The sequence below is a fragment of the Teleopsis dalmanni genome, chromosome 1, assembly GCF_002237135.1.
Source record: "Teleopsis dalmanni isolate 2A chromosome 1, ASM223713v2, whole genome shotgun sequence".
NCBI lineage: Eukaryota > Metazoa > Arthropoda > Insecta > Diptera > Diopsidae > Teleopsis > Teleopsis dalmanni.
Window position 1 is genome coordinate 94,731,146 of NC_051846.1, and position 6,755 is coordinate 94,737,900.

Genomic DNA, 6,755 nt, shown 5'->3' on the forward strand with positions numbered 1-6,755 from the left:
TTTCGGTGGTGGAAGAGGATTTTCCAATTGAAGTAGATGGCATCATCGGTAGAGATTTCCTAACCATTTTTAAATGTAATATTGATTATTACACTTTTTCGTTAACAGTTACCCACAATGAACAACAGATAACTATTCCCATATCATATAAACCAATTGTTCTACAAGCAAGAACAGAACATATATTACCTATAGACATGTATTTCGATGATGATACATTGTTGATTTCTCAAGAAATTGACAAAGGTGTTTTCATTGCAAATACAATACTACCAGCAAGAGGAAACTGCCACATTCGAGTTTTGAACACGAATGAACACAGTGTTACTCTAAATACACTAAATTTTAAAACCCGTCCTTTGAACGAGTATTATAAAGTTAATAAAGACCCTTGTAACAAATATAATGAACCACGTTCACAAAAACTTTTAAATAAATTACAAATAGGAACGCAACATAACAAATGTGACGATAAGGAACTTATCTCACTGGTAACTAAATTTCAACATATATTCTTGATGGAAGGAGAACAAATATCCTGCAACAATTTCTACACGGAACATATTTCAACTTCAGATAATGTGCCAACATACATCAAAAATTATAGACTACCACATAGTCATAATGATGTTGTTAAATCGCAAGTCCAAAAATTACTTGACGATGACATAATACAACCCTCTAAAAGCCCATACAATTCACCAATCCTACTCGTACCCAAGAAATCATCAGATGATGAGAAGAAATGGAGACTCGTAATCGATTACAGAAAACTCAACAACAAAATAATAAATGACAAATTTCCTCTAACACGCCTTGAAGACATACTAGACTTGCTTGGTAAAGCAAGATATTTTTCAACTTTGGATATGACTAGTTCATTTCACCAAATTCCCATTGATAACTCATCACGACAAAAAACTGCATTTTCGACCATCAATGGTCATTATGAATTTAAAAGACTACCTTTCGGTCTAAAAATAAGTTCAAACAGTTTTCAACGAATGCTAACCTTAGCGTTAACAGGCCTTGAAAACGAACCATTTCTATATGTCGATGATATCATTGTTTTTGGCAACAGCCTAAAACACCACAATATCAATCTAGAAAAAGTCTTCAAGAGATTAAGTGATTGCAATTTAAAATTAAATCCTGAAAAATGCAACTTCCTAAAACACGAAGTTACATATCTAGGACACCTAATCACTGAACATGGCGTCAAAACAGACCCAGCCAAATATAAAGTCATTCAAAATTATCCTAAACCTACGAATGTAGATGAAGTTAGGAGATACATTGCTTTCTGTAATTACTACAGACGTTTTATCAAAGATTTTGCATCAATATCAAAACCTTTAAATTCGTTATTAAAAAAGAATCAAAAATTCGTATGGAATACTGAATGTGAAATAGCATTCGAACGTCTTAAATCAACCCTAATGAGCCCTCCTGTATTGAAGTATCCAGACTTCAATAAACCGTTCATAATAACAACGGATGCCTCTGACTATGCACTTGGTGCGGTACTTTCTCAAGGTAATGTTGGTTCAGATTTGCCAATTTGCTACGCAAGCAAAGCCTTACAAAAACACGACTTAAACAAGCCAGTTATTGAAAAGGAACTACTTGCGATACATTGGGCAATAAACTACTTCAGACCATACATATATGGCAAACATTTTTATGTTGTAACTGACCACAGACCCTTGATTTCATTATTCGTGCACAAGAATCCTTCATCAAAAATGACGAGGATTCGAATCGATTTATCAGATTATGACTTTGAAATAATCTACAAAAAGGGAAAAATTAATACTAATGCTGATGCCCTGTCTAGAATAAAAATAGACAGTAATATTTTAAAAAAGTTGATACCTACCAATGAAGACACGATGTCCAGTCGGAAATTGAAAAATCCAGACGAAGATGAAGAAACAATATGTAATGTTAAAGAAATATCGCAAATATGTATAACGACTAGAAGTAAAACGCGCGCTGCAGCTACCACAGGTACCGCTGCCAATAAAACTACCAATAAGAATACACAAAAAGAGACAAAACCAGCTGAGCCTGATCAACTCTATTGTTGGGATTGTACTTCTATTAGTGATATTCGAGGTATGAGAACACTGCAGTTTAAAATTGTAAATAAAAATAAGGATGCATTCATACGCTATGATGACAAAAAAGTCACAGTGGAATTATGCGAAATACCTCCGAAGCCGATTTCGATTATGGTGAAGCTAATTTCGAAACTAGAAGAATTGAATATAACAATGCTAGCGCTAAGCGATGATGACATAATAATTAAATCCATGGATAAAACTAAATTTAAAGAAATGATTAATAAGTTGCAACGAGAGAAGAAAAATGAAAATCGATATAAACTAAATATATTGTTATACAAGAAACCAGAAAACATTACGGACATCATGAAGAAATACAGATTAATAGAGGAATATCACGACAATCCTCATAGCGGACATCTAGGAGTTCGCAAAACTTTTACAAAATTAAAACAAAAATATACATGGAAAAAAATGAAACAGATGGTTCATAAATATATTAGCACCTGTGAAAAATGCCAACGCAATAAACAAATACGACACAACCGTGAGGAATTCCAAATAACATCGACACCGCATACTGCCTTTGAAACAGTACAAATCGATACTGTTGGACCTTTAAGACCATCCAATGGATACAGGTACATATTAACTATGCAATGTGAATTAAGTCGATTCATAATTGCATATCCAATAGTAAATAAAGAGGCCAAAACAATAGCTAAAACCTTAGTAGAACAACTCGTACTAAAATTCGGCTCCTTTAAAATCTTAAAATCAGATAGAGGAACAGAATTTTTAAACGAATTGCTGACTAAAGTTACAGAAATTATGAATATTAAACAAATTTTCTCTACTCCGTACCACCATGAAACGGTAGGTACAATAGAAAGGAACCATAGAGTTCTAAACGAATATCTACTCAACTTTGCTAACGACGATGACTGGGACGAATGGTTACCATATTAACTTTTGCCTATAATACTGCCCCACACGTTGACACAGGCTACTCCCCACATGAATTAGTATTTGGTAAGTTACCATCATTACCAAATGAACAAATACATAGCAATCAGGGAATATTTAACTTAGAAAATTATGCCAACGAATTAAAGGCAAGGCTAAGATTATCCCTTGATAGAGCAAGAGAGTTTAGCATAAGTGCAAAAGCTAGGAGAAAAGAAATTTCAAAGAAAAATAGTTCGCCAATAAATTTAAATGTAGGTGACGAAATATTAATAAAAACTCACAGAACACGAAAAGGCACAAGCCCATATACAGGTCCCTATAAAGTAATCAAAATAGAGGATAGTAATGTTGGTATCGACATTGGAAATGAAACGAAAACTCTACATAAAAATAACACTAAGTTATTCAGGAGAAAATGAAGTAAAAATATATATATTTTTTTTTATTAAAATAAAATTCACAATTTAAGTATAACATTACAATATTGTCTTATTATTAAATACATATACAATTTAAATTAACTTTAAAATTATTAGATATTTTAACAAATTTTATAATGTTAATGAAATAATTATAATGAATTACATAATTATGCTATATATATACTTACTATATTATAATATATCAAAATATATCTACATAAATAAAGCCTATGATTTATTTATTAAGTCCTAAAATTTAAGAACTAAACATATGCTACTTAACATACATATGTTATGCCAAATTTGTAATATAAGGTCATGGTCAATTCAAAAAGATAAATAAATAAAAAAATAATATTTTTAAAAATTTTTCTGTTTAACTTTGTTCAAAAATAAAAATTTTTCTTAAAGGGTGAGGGTGTAGTGGCATATTAACCATGACCACACACAATACGTTGTGTGCGGTATTTAATGTGTCATGCCAACCCAAAACTCTCAAATATCAAGCATGACCGAAAAACCTAATTGTCAAATATAAAATAATTTATGAGTCAGAAATTTGACTCGTCTATTTTGTCATTTCTTTATGACAAAATATTTGTATGCATATTTAATTATTTCAATATGCAATTTGACAATTTGGATAGTGGCATGCTAAACACATGAATTTGTGTTAAGTTTTTCACAGATCATATTGCAAGCGATTATGCATGCAATATGATTTGTCCTCAATACAGTTGGTTACCAGATGTGTGCCACTGTGAAATAGATATGAATAAATGACCAATAAGTAAATAAATAATATTTGTAAATTATTATGTACGTCTAATTTGGGTTAACCAATTAGACGTAAGTAAATGCAAGTAAATGTAAGTATCAACCAATAGAATCGATACATAAGATTCTATTGGAAATTAGTTGTAAGAATTGATGTTAGAGTTAAGAAATAAAAATTGAATAAAAATAGTCTCTTAAGAACACTCAAAACGACAAGTCTTTGATTTTTAAAGTACTTCATATGATGTAACAATAAACTAATTACAATACGAATATCATTATTGTCAGTAACATCCCATCATGTTTGATCATTTGTATCAATAAGTTTACTATTTGCATTTAATGATAGTAAGAACGTATACAATCAACGTGACCACCACTAACAGCATAATGTAACGCAGTCTGTCCTTCATTTGCAAAACTTCTTCTTTGATAAAGTTAAAAACATCTTTTTCATGTTCAGCTTTTTGTACTACATCATTTGGCGGTAGCTCAGTGAAATGAACTGCCTAACTAAAGCCAGGTTCACATTTCTGTGCATTTTTTAATTTTGGTTGCCAAAGTAGACCAAGTTGTTTTATTTTTTCAATATATAAATTGATTACAACCAATGTTGAATACAGACAAAGTTATTCAAATGTCAGAAATTACCAAAACAATATTGCCAAGTCATTGAAAAGAAATTCAATTATTTTTTGGAAACAGCCACTGTAATAAATTTTACTAAATAAATGTTTATAATATTTAATAAAAGTAATAAAAATTTTAGAAAATACAGATATTTACAAAATTTATAGCAAATGCTCATTAAATAATGAAAAATATATGCAAAAAGTGATCACTTTTCGGTTAAAAGCTTTCTAATAACGATGATTATTTTTTTTTAATATAAATAAAACAAAACGTTTTAATAAAATTATTTTTTATTGAAATTTTTTATATTCATATATTCATTTAAATTCACGTGTGAAAATATCATCTTGTAAAAATGTATTATTGTTGCTGGTAATGCTACGCTTTCTTTATAGTGACAAAGAAGCGATATTTAAAATTCTCTAAAAAATATCTTATAAAAATACTAAAATGGCAGCCCTGGCGATTTAGTTTCGACTTAGCCACCTCGAAAATATGCTAAGTATCGACACATCACTACATTATCGACACAACTTAGAATTTCCCTCATTTAAAACGCAACTTAGAATAACTCGCACACGACCTAAAACTCTACTAAAATTTACATCGTCTAAAATTTAAAAATTGTGTATCTATTACACAATTCTAATCATATTCACTAATTTTACTTTTACACATTATATATTACATAAACTTCATATGTGATCTGCGTTTCACTTTTTTTAGATTGCATCAGTGTGCTAGCATTACAATTTTTTTTTTTATAGTGGACTAGGTTAATCTAAGCCAGAAAGCGTGGGCGTAAGGGAGAATGGTGGGCTTACGGCTAAAAACCGGGAATGCGATTAGGGGTAAAATTTGTAACCAGCGTCACGAAAGCCGCGGTTATAGAGAAAGATGGCGTGGGGATTGTGGTCCCATTCAGCCAAGTAATGAGAAAGGCACTGAGCGGGTTTAAAGCGCAAGGTTTGAGCAAGGTCTTCAGAGAGGGTATTGGGAATGGAGAAGTCAGGGGTGAAGTCGTGGAGCCAGATGAGGTACCTACGGGCGAATGTCAATAGGTACTCGCCAACACGAGTGATCATGGACGTGAGTTGTTGTTGTTGACAGAGACAGGGAAGTGCTTGTCGTTAGGCTTGTGCTCATAGTTGGTGCAATCACGAAGCAGTTTCTGCTCAAACATGTAGTTTTTTCCTATCTGAGTGGAAGTAATTGCTGACCAAATAGCGAAAGCGTAGGTGAGAAGGGGCGAAAAAGCTGCTTATAACAGAGCAGGTTAACTTTGTAGTTAAGCTGGTTGTCTTCGAAGTGAATTTTTGAGTTGAGCGTGCCTGAACTGGGCGTTACGGATAGCACAATTAACGTGAGGAATTAAGTTATATTGTGAGAAAAATACAATGACAAGATATTTCATCATGGGGACAAGCTGAATCGGAGAGTTGTTTAGCCTGAACTTGATGTCAGAGGTGTCAAAGCCTCAAGGACGATCACGCTGCTGACCGAGAAAGGCTATAGCAGACATTTTGGAGGGGTTGACCAATAAGAAGATCCTAGGTATTATAGTCAAAAAAGGATCAAAGATAGGCACTAAGCTCATTGAAAATGCGGCAAGGATTAGACGACCGCATGAACATAAAGCAGTCTTCGTCGAAGCAGATTTGCTTGACAGGGGCTAGCGATGGACCAATGTTTGCTATAAGCAGGTTAAAAAGGAGGAGGCCAATAACCGACCCTTGGGGACGCCGGCGTAGATGGGAAAATCACTGGACAGAGAGGAACCGACTTGAACTGGAAGAGTTCTGTTGGACGGAAATTTGTGGACCACAATGCAGAGCGCTGGAGAGAAGCCGAACTGATGGAGGTTAAGAATAAAGCCTTTAAGCCAGAC